Source organism: Bombus huntii, chromosome 13 (assembly GCF_024542735.1).
Source record: "Bombus huntii isolate Logan2020A chromosome 13, iyBomHunt1.1, whole genome shotgun sequence".
In the NCBI taxonomy this organism is placed as follows: Eukaryota; Metazoa; Arthropoda; class Insecta; order Hymenoptera; family Apidae; genus Bombus; species Bombus huntii.
The window spans coordinates 5,994,551-6,007,854 of record NC_066250.1 but is presented as its reverse complement, the minus strand read 5'-3'; the positions used below and the strand labels follow the sequence as shown (position 1 = coordinate 6,007,854).

Here is a 13,304-nt window from a genome sequence, read left to right as displayed (position 1 = left end):
ATTATTTTGGAAGCGAGGCAGGACAATACCTTGACAATACTCTGACCGCTGGTCGAACAAGATCAGCCAGTCTCCTCCCTTTTCTGTCGTCATGGATCCACGTCCCTACGCTCTCCCTTCCCTTCTCGCGTGTTTTCCAGCTTGTTCTAGCTTTTTCTTTCTCTCGCCGTACGTTTGGTATACTGGAGAACTGAACACGTAGCTATCGTCGAGTTTTACTTGAACGAAGTTGCAAGAGAATTTACTGGTGGGGCCAGGAATTCCACAACAGGAAGCATATTTCCATAAACGTCCCTTTTCAGAGCAACGTAACAATATACGCGGAAAACTTACGGTGTCTGGGGTGGTCAACAAGGGGTGGCAGTTTTCCGCGACGAAAAGGGTGTTCAGGCGAATTGAACTAACAAGGTCCCTAAGGGCAGTTTACGCCCGATATCCCGGTAAACTCTAAACCGTCGGTAGACGATCGTTTAGCAAAATACTTTCTCGCAATCTGTTCGTTCCTTCTTCAAGAAAGTTGTATAGTAAACATGCCTACATACGTACATCGGCGCTCATAATTATTCCAACGACATCAATAGGCGCCAAATGTATTTTAAATTATTTAAATTTGACACGTTAAGTAATACGCTCAAGATTGAGTTCACTGTTCCAATAATGAATCGTTAATACATGTTAATAACAGCAAACAGTCTTTATTTAATTTTTCGCAAAAATGAAGTTCAAGTTTTTATGAATGGTACTGCACGTACCGCCCTCCGTTTATAAACATTAGGACATATACACAAAGTTAGGTAAATCTCCGAAATAATTAAAAGGCTATTGCAGTCTTGAACGATCATTATATTCCACTTGTAACTTGTTCTTGCAAGTAGCATTGGCAAATGCAAATTTAAATTATGTGTCGTAACATGAACGAGGTGTACCATGAAAAAAAAAAATTGTCCTCTTCTAAAAGCGAAACAGCACCTAAGTTAATCTGTTTCTTTAGCTTCATTTATTAAAGTTTAACCAAACAGAGAATTTCCCAATGAATCCACGTCTTCCAAAGACTAGAACTAACTGCGAACAAGTTCGAGTCGCATCTTGTACGCGTTATTGGCGTGAACGTTTTGGCAAGGGTCTGCGGAAGTACCTTGACTTTGATCAACTTGCCCCGAAGTCCTTCACTCGTGCTCGACAGTTCTTACATAGCTGGTTTAGGGTATTGTTTGCCCGCAGTGCGCCGATGAGAAATGGGAGGCATAGATCCTGGTGCCGCATCTCAAGTAGGCACGTCTCATGCTAGCTAGCAGTGACCATTTGTTAAAGTCCACTTTCGCCGCCACCTGTCTCCCATCGGTTAGGAAAACAGCTCATAACACCGTCCGCTGCGCAGTGTGATGGTTGTTTTTTGCCCTGGCAGACGGGGGCGTGAAGACTGTCCTGCGGATAAAATGTCGATGTCGTTAAGTCCAATACCTGCCACCACGATAGCCTCGTATCTCTCTCAATATAAAGTTTCTATATTTAAAGTTGCATCAGTGCACGACGCAACCGCTGTTTATTCGCTGTTTTGATTTTATTCGTTGTTTAATCTACTGTTTGCACGAAACCACTGACACGGATGTGTCTCGTATTTTGTGCATGCGAGCGAGTCAGAAGAAAACATTGTATGGTAGAGAATAAGTTACGAATACACAGTGAGAGAACGCAAATCTGGCCACAAATGCGTTCTTCTATTTTTCTGTATGATTTGGGGATGATCTATCTAAATTGATAGAAACACACTGAAACTTTGATCGTCAAAATTAATCACGCATATTGTTCGAATAATTTATTTGACAATTTTTTACTACTTTTAATCGTAATATTTGTAATATATTTTTTACTATTTTATAAACAGAAACAAAAATGATAAATTAATAGAAATGTCACGATTCTTTCCTTTTTCAATCTATTTTACCATGTTGGTCACGATCCCTAAATTCTTTGATAATCGATAAATTCTATTAATTCTGATCATCGATATTCTATTGTAATTCATATCGTTAATGTGTGAATAATTCTTGAATGATGTTCTCTCTCTTTTTTGTGATCATTCGGGGAAATTAATAAAATCAATTGGCGAATATTGTGGGAAAAGTGTGGCCAGCTGTGAGACTCGAGAGCGATGTTACTTGTCAATTCGCTCGTCGATTCGATTGCTGGTATGAAAGTATCGCATTGAAACCATATCGGAATATCGTTTATGCGTCTCTCTAAATCACGCACTTCGTATTGGCGCTTGTTGAGCTCGGTTGCATTCCTATCGCGCTATGCAACGTAACACGAATTTGCCGGCATTCGTGATATAATTACAAATTAATTACTAGGGCTTTATTGAAATTCGCGTTGGGTTTTTGAAAATTTTGGAAAATTACCGAAGATCGATCCGAAATTGGAATTCTGCGATGCGCCCGTTTATGAGTGCGCGTACCAAGCAATACGATACATACATATTTAATATTCAACTGGAATATTTTATTACAAGTCATGAAGACAAACAAGCGTTTGCTATTATTATTACACTCGATAAACCGGAAGATCATTCAAAATATGTAACATTGAAAATGTCGTATCAACTACAAATTATAAATTGGAATTTCGTATTTAAGTCGATCTTGTAACCTTATAACTGTTTAATAGTTTAATAGTTTATAGCTCCGAACGAATATCACATAATTATAACGATTATTAAAATATGATTATTTAAAATATGTAACACTGAAAAAATGTTGTATCAACTACAATTCATAGGCGTATTAATTATTATCAATTATAAGATAAAAGTCGAAATTTCGTATTTTAATTGACGTTACAGTTAATGTAATTGCAGAAGTAATCTTTAAAAAATGATAAATGTATGTAAGATTGGAAATATCGTATTAACTATAAAGTACAAATTAATATATTTCGTGTTTCATATAATCGATTTTATAGCTATACAACTGTACGATAGGTTAATTGGTCGGAGGCTTCTCGGGAATATAATGTAGCTACAGCAGTTGTCTCTGGTATATTGATATGCAACATATATCTTGGGCTTATAGGGTTATTAAGGACTTCATCCGTGTCTCATGGTAGGATTACTACGTTATTATCCTTCGGTAAGTGGCAGGTTGGTCGGTCGGATGGTTAGTTGGTCCCTTGTAAGGAAGGCCAAACATCATCTCCTCCTTTACTCGGTCCCTTGAGCCAGCGGCGAACTAGTAAGACATTCGCCCCCTTCCAAAATCGTCTGGTGGAATGGGACCCAGTTGTGAATTTGACCCTCGTAATTAATTTATAACCGGGGTTCTTGTTGCGAAGCCAGTCGGATAAGCAGAGAGTGGGTGACCTCGTACGGTACAGTTCCACTCGAGTTTTGGTCAATTAACGATACCGTTCGTAAACAAACTTATCCTCGTTTTCACACGTAATCAATCCCTCCTCTTTCCACTTCTCCATCGTTTCCATTATTCCACCTGAAATTTTATCTAGGAAATTATAGTTTGAAACTTCGTTCGAAGTCGTTTAGAGATTTACGAACGATTTCTCAACGTCGTCCAAGCGTCGTAAAATCTTTGCTTCCAGCGATTTGACCGCTGATCCTTGGATGCAAGAAACGAAGCACAGCTCGTTAGGGAATAAGCATTACTCGCATGGAAATCTTTCACGAGATTACTTTGTTGTCGTAGTCTTCTACTCAGAGTGCTCGGTATACGCATATTCTCTCGGTACTTATTACAGATCTAATACAAATTCGACACAATTCGGGGATGAGGGAGTTGTCGGAAAGTGGTCGAATAGAAGGTGGAGGTAACCTAAGATGGAGGAATCCATAGATCGCGGAGCTAACAATCAGCCGTAAATTATGGTCTCAATATCCATTGTGTACCCTGCTTGCTCTCGAACAAGCCTAACCCCAGAGTCTAAGGCCAAGACTACTCACCCCTCCCCCACCCCCCTCCACGTTAACAGGCACAACGGTAGAAGCACGACGAGAGGGTCGGTCGGCTCTCTCACGGCCCAACTGAACCAAGAGATATGTATATTAATGGGGCAATCTTACATAGTTTTGTTTACCTTGCCCCCATTCTCTTAGTACGTATACAATTACTATCCCTAACCCCTACGGTATGCTTAGTACAGGGGCTGACTGTCTCCTCTTTGGTTTCTCTCTTCGTGTACCTCGCCTTCTCGTTTCTATGAAACGTATCGAATACGTACGCGCACACGTATTCTAGTCGATTAATCGAAGTCAAGTCGTTGCAACGTGTAGATTATTTTATATTTTATACTCGGAAGAATAAATGGTTATTTCTATGGATGTAAAATATTCCATCGGTCGTTCAATAGACAATCACTGATACATCATGCATAGGCTGAAAGGGTGATTTCCTCGAAAGATGCGTGTAAAAACATGTACAGGACAATATTGACGGAAGAAGGGTCTCGATAAAAGCGGGTTCCGTTCTTGAAGGGTTTAAACGGAAGCGGGTCGATGGAAATCCCATTCTACGCGGCACAGGGCTTTCAGCAAAGAAAATATTGTCCGCGATACGAGCGATAGCGGAGCAGAACTTTTTCACCTTTCGTTCCCTACCCTCCCTCTTTTTTAATTCCGTACGTGGCTGAACGCGAGCAGCTTTGTAGCGGGATGTACATTTCTCTCGCTGAACAACCTCATTTGTGTAATCCCCGAAGCTTCGACAACAAACTCTCTGCGGCATTGGCGCGACGCTGAGGGTGCATGGGAAGGGGGTGTGAGCACGACATTAACGTACTTTGTAGTTGAACTCTCTGTGGCAGTTACCACCATCGCCGTCCCATCTCTGACTTTCTCTCTTTTCGTCTCCGGATCTGTCTCTTTCTCTCTCGCTCTCCCGCGGCTTCATCGTCCTGGGTGAAATTGCAATTGTAATAGCAATTATCTTATTTCTACTATTGCTTCTTTGTACTTCGATTCGCGACATACGGTGTTGGCGGTGATGCGAATCAGAGAGAGGAGAGCAACGTTGAAACCGGGGGTGGGAAAGGGGGCGGACAAGGGTGGAAAGATCGCGAATGAAATTAAACGTTGGCGGGATGGTCGTGACGCAATTTCAGTCGTGTGGCCGTTTACTGGGGCGGAATGACGAGTCTTTTAGCTGAATATTGCCACAGCAGTGAGTTACAACTGGCTTTCTCTCTCCGGTATTGTTGCATTTTTCATTCGCCAATTATTAGCCGGAACACGCGGCTTCTCTTGGAAAGGACTCGAAAAATTGACTGCGCACGGAACGTACGTAACGTCCTGCTCGGTACATTGTGGACAAACGATAAAGTTTATTTCAATCTTCGTGGAAAATTGAAGGGAAAACGAAAGGTTCCAACCAGAGCGGCTCTCGCACAGAGATATATTCAGTAGTCGTGGTTTTAATCATTGACCCTTGGTACACTGGTTACGAAACCGGAAAGTAGCGCCGGTAGAACCGGTGGAACCAAATTGCAGGAAGAGAGTCTGTATGAAGGGGCTAATTTGAACGAGGCGCAAGTGAAAAGTCTGCATTGCGTCGCTTGTTAGAAGAGTAAAGATAGGCCAGCGGGCTAAAGAACGCTGGTTTACAGAACGCGGAACAGGAAGGAGCATTTCATTTCGATGCAAAAGGGCTGCTACGGGTTTGTAAAAGGGAGGAACGATGTGTCGATCGACAGAGAGAATCGTAGGAACGTTGTAGCGACGGTCTCGGCTCACGCTATACGAGTAATACGAGGCTTGTTGAAATTCGTTCGAAGTAATCAATATTATAGCTCGCCAAGATATATGCGAGAGAATGTGGGCAAACAGTGTACACACGTGCATTGTAACACGGCAATAGGGGAGGAGGTTCAGGGTGTAAGAAGGATGTAACATAGGATGGGTAGATCGGAAGGGGGGCTAAGGGGAAGGCCCGGATAGGAGGTAGAAAAGCAGAGAGGCGAGGAGAGACGAAGCGGTGCCGGAGGATGGAGTTAGAGGTGGAACAGAAGGGGTTGAAGGGGACCGCGAGGTTCATACAGCGAGGGCTCCAGCCCGCGGGGGTGAACTGGGGGAAGGAAAGGGGTGGACAGCCGGACAAACAAAACCCTTGCTGCTTCATTTCTGCCCGTCTGGCCAGACACCGACCCTTTATACGCGCGCGCTTCCGTCCTGCGCTCGACTCGTTCATTCCCTTCCTCCTCGACTAGTCCCCCGGAACCCCTCAATGCTTCGTCGAGTTGTACTTTCAGTACGTTACTTTTCGAGTTCGTTAATTAACGGCACCGCCGCCTCATTGGCGAGCTCGCGTCCAGTCGAAGGATACGTCAGAATGGTTTTCGACGAGTGGAGGCACCCTAAATCGTAGCCACATTGTCTTTGTCTGACAGGATTCAAGTTTAGATGATAGACACCGAAAGGTTCGGAGCGGTACACCCTTGATGGTCTTTAAATGATTCATAAAAAAAATAGCGATACGTCACGGTGATGCATAGGTATTCATATAAGTCAAAGCAGTGGGAAGGCTTGTGAGTGGTGTTACTTATGTCTTCATACAACGTTAATCACTACTCTACCTTCTATTTCGATCGAAAGACAGAATTACAACTGAGACTCCTTACTGTCGTCTTGTTCATAATTACGTATCAGGTGGTAAATATCAGTTTGGAAAGTTATAATACTACCACGCTCGAAAGGATCAATAAAGCTTCTATTTTTGTTGTTAAATTACATATTTAAATTATTTCGATAATTAGTTCGCGTCTGTTTAATTTTTTTTCCTCATTATTTATTGTTTATAACATAATATGGTTTCTGTTTGCTTCAGGTCAGTGGTGTATACTTCCCAGGCTTCTGAGACAGAGTGACATGGCTTGTTAATGTGAGTTGAACGATACTTATCGTCCGCGAAGTACAATAATTGTTTTCCTTTTTTTTTCTTTCTAAACTCGTCTTTTTTTTATTGATATCTTATATCTATCGAGCTTAACCCGCGCGACATTATTTCTGGACAAGTTCCAAAACAAAGTACGTTAGCCCGACAGAGACGAAGAGAGAGGGTTGAACGAGCGCGTGGGGTCGACCGCGCGCTTTACTCCCCGTCGTTTTAGGGGATGAACGATGCGAGACATCGATAATCGCATTTGTTGTACGACCGTCGATACGAAACTTTCGGAATTTCGTCCAGCTAAGAAGCAAGGGAAGTTTATGACTTAGGAAGTATTATATTATTCGAATATTCCTCTGACCTCGCTCTATCTCACCCCCCAATTTCCAATTATCTAACTTCTCTACCTCCCTGCGTATATCAAGATCTTTCACTTAATCTTTCGCACCAACAACAAAATTACCACGATCGAAGCTACAGAAACAATCTGCAGAAATCCCTGCTCTTCCGTGTGCATTCCAACGAGCGCGTTAATTGCGAAAAGCGAGAGGCCAGAAAACGCGGAAAACGCGCGCGTAACAGCGTAGTTTATTTCCAACGGTGTTGCGTTCCTTTCTTTTTGCTCGCTTTTTCTTTTTTCTCTTTTTTTTTTTTTTTTTACTTTTTACTGTGAAGAACACTCGGCGCCAAAGTGGGAGCTAATAACATAAATGAGGAACACAGCACGTTGCTTTCGTTTTGTTCTCACCCCCGCGCGCGTGTTTTCTTTCTTCCGTTCGTTTTTGCGCCAGGCCAGCCGCTCCGCGTATAAAGTGGCGAATATGGGGTGTGAAATGCATGTCGGTTTCACGGGGTTGCCGAGCCGTAATAGTGGGAACAGGAGCGCGGCGGAGGGCGCGCGCGGTCGAGTGGTCGGGTTCTGGAACGGGCTCGAGTTGCAGGAGTCAACTTGGCCGCTCATTGGCTACTTGCTGGCGACCGCCACTCGCGAAACATTAGTATTCTCTGCTAATTAAAATGTAACTGAAATTGTAATGGTCTGCGTGTGGCGACGATACGCCAGGAAACTAGGGGATGGCGTGAGAAAAAGAGAGAGCAGACGGCGGCAATGGTGAGCGTTACACCGTACACCACGGTAACGCACGATGTGTACTTTTTCATGCTCGGCTTGGGGACTGAATAGAGGAAAATGTCAGACCGTTTTGCGAAAAACGACTGTATCATAACGCGATTGTTCCTATTACTTTTTCCCGGTGTACTATGATTATCGTCGATAGAGGCCAGATAGCGCGCCAGAAAGAGGAACGAAATTTAGCGTGGCACGTAGAAAAGGGTCTATCAAGTTTCACGAAAGCTTATCGTCAAAATATCCATGTAGTATTTTACGACATCATCAGACTCGTAGAATTAGAGGAAAGATACTTTATCGAAAAGGGAGGAGATTCGATTTCTTGGCCATATTCGAAACGCATTACCTTTCTACTCTTAAATCACATTACCTTCGAGGTACCCTTTCTGACCTCTTCCCCCGTTATCTCCGCGCCGACTCGTCTTTCGCTCTTATTTTATTTGTTTCGCTTATCCACGCTGTTCTGGAAGCTCGCGCAGATTTCGCGGCAATTTACTTTATACGCGTTACGTCGTTTTCCGCCCTCTCGCTCCCACTCGGAACACCGTAGCCACCCTAACGGTAGTAGGTATCGTCTCATTCGACTCAGGCCGCCCTCACACCCTTACGATGTTCTTATGGGGCTCACACCAGGCTACCGTCTACGTGCACGTACAGAAAGCCCGCGAACTTGTGTTGCTCGTTCTATCGTTGGGCCACCCCCAGGGTGTTGAAGCTCTTCCGCACTTATTTCGCGCTAATTCACCCCTCAAGACCGCTTACACGCCCTCCCCCTACCACCGCGACCACGGCGAACCAGTTAGCTTTTTTTCTCACGTGCCGTGAAGCAGTTCACGTTAAGCGGTTAAGGGTGAACTCAGTTAAAGAGGGGCTGTAAATTCATTGACTGACGAAAATACTCCCGCCGGAATTCCCGGAAGCATCTTTCAAGCTTCTTCGATTTCATCGATACCTCTTGTCCGTACCGTGGCGAGGGTGAATACCCAGGCATGCATATACCTATTTAAATTTTGATGAGGATAGGTCATCGAACCTGATCATTCGTACTGTCGTGAGTATTTTTATCGTACACCCTATTCTCCCTATAACATAATATACCTGTACGTTCTACGATTCGAAAAAAATTTCCCCATTAGTAGGACATTTGCATTGAACGGTTGACAAGCGGCAACAAAGGCCGGCTCAGGATTTTCGTCGTAAATAAGCATTACGATATAATTTTCTGTCACAACAATGGCTGCCGGTGTTACAAAAGGTTTAGCCACGAGGCGACCGTCGGCTACTACCCCGTGGACAATGAGAACGTCCGCGTTACGCCATAAATTGATTTGCGAAAGCGTTCCTGAAAAAGCTCTCTCCTCTCAGCCGAGGAGAGAAGAGTACGCCGTGTGGCCAGCCGGGTTGGGGCTACCCAGGCTTTTGAGCTTATACCGCAAAAATTACGTCGCGAGAGGGATTGTATTTATGTTACATAATTACGCCACGCGCGACCAGCGGATAGGAGGGGTGCGGCTGGTGGGCCGAAGCAGGGGTAGTTATGAAGGGGGTGGTTTGGTGAGCGAAGAGGAACCAGCCAGAGGAGGAGCGGGTGCGAGGAGGCGGGAGAGGGTGGGAACAGAAGAGGAAAAAAATCGCCTGGTCGAGGAAAAGTTTTTCGGCGGCTGGTTCGACCGACCGACCGACCGACCGACCACCCGGCTAATGAATAGAAATAATTCTCGTGCAATTGTGCTTTTCGGTAGTTTTCAATTAACAGTCGCCCACCCCCTCTCCTTCCCCGTGAAGCTTTTGCGCCATTCTCCGCAGCGCCCTGCCGCGAATACCGTTCCACGAATGGACGAGCTGTAAGTTTTTAAACGGCTCGAACGCGCGCGATTCGTACCGTGTAATTACAGCGTTTTTCCCATTCTCCATTTCGGGGCTGGCCATCGCCATTGTGTCTGTTCGACATTTCTGTTTTCATTATACTCCCTTGTTCAAGACAAACAATTTTCGTAATTATCCAACGATTTCCGGTCTATCGTTGCAGAGATTCGAGAAATTTCGTCGATGTACAAAACGTAAGAATTCACAGGCGGAAATATATATCGCGTGTACAAGGAAAGGCTATCGAAAGGTATCCCCTCGGTATGTGTCGTCGCGGAAGGTAGCTGGAATCCCGCAAAATAAATCGGATCTCACTGTCAGTGATCCCCGGTAATATTTGTCTTTCGCCGGGCCATTTTACAAGATTTCCTATCTACTCGGCTTTATAAGCGAGGAAGACGAGGAATCGGCCAGCCAACGAGGGGTGACTCGGACACAGAGAAGCGGTGAGTTCACGTCGTCAGATGGGGGTTGAAAAGGGGGTGGGTGGCGGTTCGGTGTGATTCCCTGGGCTGGCTGGTAGAGAAACGACCTGGCTAGTAGTGGTGGAGAAGGTGGAAGGGAAAGAGTACACGGGACAGGGTCCCGCGGGATAAAACGGGCTATCAGATGTGAAACTCACTGCGTCGAAATGTAAAAGCTTCCTGACAAATCGGTTTCTATTACTGCGTCGCGGTGGGTCGCCTTTTTTATATTGATGGCATTATTTTGCACGGAGACGGGAGACCGTATTTTCTGGACACGTACGGTATTCTACGGGCTGGAGTACACACGGGATCACAACCCCCGCTTATGAATCCCGGTTATTTGCCCGGGAAATTAATGTGCGCTTACCACGTATTCGTGCGGCCGTGGCCGCTATATCAAAGAAACTGACTGACGTTCGATAAAATTGGTTATTATTACCCCTTCTTATTAAGTCCTCAAGGGGTTGTGCGCCCTGCTCTCGCCAGGTGCTTCGTTTTATCCTCTTTTAATTGCCGTCCGTTGCCACGGCGCCAAGTACGTATAGACTTTGGAAAAATACTTTCTCCCTTTTTTCGAGGTAAAATATCTAAGAATAAACTGGTCTTGGTAGATACGGATTCTTTTCTACTTCAAAATGATAAAAAGTTACTGGTGTAGGGATGGTTGTCCGAAACAGAGAAAACGTGTCCCGTAGGAGGAAGAATCTTTTCGTCGGACAAAAGCAGTCCCAATGTCCTCGAGGATCCTCAGTCACGTGTTCCGTACAAAAAAAAAAAAAAAAAAAAAAGAAAGAAAAGAAAAGAAGTATGAGCGCGTACGTGGAAAGAGGTTGCTGGGTGGAAGGTGGTTAGAGCCATTGGGTGAGGTGGGTGGGCAAAAAACATCCGAAAAGAGTTCCGTGGTGCTTGATGGTGTGAGAAGGTACAGCCAGACAGTCAGACAGAGGAGACAGACAGACAGACAGACATGCGGGAAGGAATGAAAATAATAATACCCAGCGTGGCCCTGGGCCATAGGTGTCAGTGCCGGCAGGAAGGAAGGAAGGACAGGAAGGAGCGCGTTGAATTTGTCATATGTAAGTTTCACCCTCTTCTCTCTCCCGGGCCGGCACACGCACCAGCACACATCCCTGTGTGATTCTTGCTCCCTCTCGTGCAAACCAACTAGCACACCACGTATCGTCGTCCGCGAGAGGATTATTTCAGAAAGGTGCCAGGAATCGGAGGGACCACGTCGAGATTCGGGTCCTTTGCGATGCAACCACCGTCCCTTGTGCGGATTTCTCGCGTGCGTTAGGAAATGTCTCCGGGGTATATTGAGATACTGTCACCGAATTTTCTCCCGCAACCCCTTGAGATCGTGCCTTGGCCTGTGGACACACACGCGTTACTTTCATCCCCTTTTTCGTTTCAAGGCCGTTGAACCGAACACCTCGCTCCCCGTACCACAACTTTCGACGAAGTTTCCTGGTAGGCGCATCGTGTGAATCATCGTTCTCGTTTAAGTGACGAACTTGGAACTTTTATTCGGCAGAATTGACGTTGAAAATGTAAATTATCGAGGAATTTTTTTTTTTTTTTTGAATAATTTATTAATATATTCTAGGCATCGAATCGGATGTCGGACGATTTTTGGTTAATTTTTAACGTCTCTGTAGCACTCTGTGATGGATCGGTTCTTTGCAATACCGTATTTACCGTGTTCGTATATTGTCTGGTTGGAGGCACAAACGCCGCTGTCTGTTTAATTTTTCGCTAATACTTGTCTGCGCTCGCGCGGATATCGAATTTCAATTGCGGTTGCCTGTAAACAAGTGCTCCGTTTTATTATTTATTACCATCATTCCGGCCACTTAATCAAAAATACATTACCGTTGATGACCCTCAGCGTCTGACATTTTCGATGCTCGAATGTGGGAACGCGAATGATTTCATCAGCGCGTTATTAAGTGGGCTTTGATTTTCGATCCTCATTTTGCAAACCGAGCTCTTTGTCGCGGAACAGATCCATCTCTCTTGTCCGTTCCGTTCCAATAGATTACATACCTGTCAAATGAAAATATTCTATTTGCGATACTGTTACTCTAATCATAGTTATTGCATATTTGTTAATTACCGCGTAACTCGTCTGGCAAACGCGTATATCCATCTCGTTTCTCTACTCGATTCAGACGAATTTTCGGTGAATAATATTCATAATCGGCTAGAGACCACCTACTACGAGGAATTCACACGCACGCGATCACGATACTTTTTCATTTCATCGCTGGTCTGATAAGTTAAGCGGAGATGGTTTTTTTAATTCCGGCCTCTCGAGTTACAGGGGAGAGCAGGCGGGTTAGGTAGGCGCGTTGATAACGTTGATTAATTACGATTCGGCTCCGATTATCGGTGCAATCGTGTTTTATTTATTAAACGAATATTTGTAGTCATGCTATTATTTATGGACTCGGACTTGCATCGCGCACGATTCCAACCGTGACTGGTATATGCGTCTATGTATCTATAATTTCGTATAGTTTGTAGCTTTCATGTAATATAATATACGTATATATTATACCTATAGAATATATATGTATGTACATATAGATAGCGACAACACTATTAATTAGGCCTTGTCTTTCATTTTTGTTTAATGATACCCCGTGCAGCTTGAAACGGCGGGAAATCCTTTGTGTTTTCACCCCGTTGTTTGGCGGGGTAAAAACCTGAAAAAGCGAGAAGCTCTGGCCGAGTGAGAGCGGATGCTTGTATACGTTCCATTCAATGGGGTTAGCAACGCAAGTCCACACGCACGCCGGTGCACACACATGTACGGGCGGATACACGTGATAGGGTTGGACAAATGAAGTGGATATGACATAATGATTTCGAGAGGCTATGTACCGTAGCTTGTTGCCTGTCGGACGGACTGCCGCCCGACCTCGCCTTGTTCATTAAAGTTTTCATTCCTGT

General features: G+C 44.5%; 1 protein-coding gene across 12 annotated transcripts in view; it reads left to right on the top strand.

Moving 5' to 3' along the window:
• LOC126872385 (forkhead box protein P1-like) overlaps nt 1–13,304 on the top strand; it is a 215,616-nt gene that overhangs the window by 50,351 nt on the left and 151,961 nt on the right. The window contains exon 1 of one of the 12 annotated variants that reach the window (XM_050632279.1): nt 6,828–6,881. The exons of the other annotated variants lie outside the window; for them this stretch is intronic. The gene's annotated coding sequence lies outside the window, so the exon portion shown is untranslated. Of the gene's footprint in view, nt 1–6,827; nt 6,882–13,304 lie in introns of those variants that run through there. 12 annotated transcript variants of the gene reach the window in all.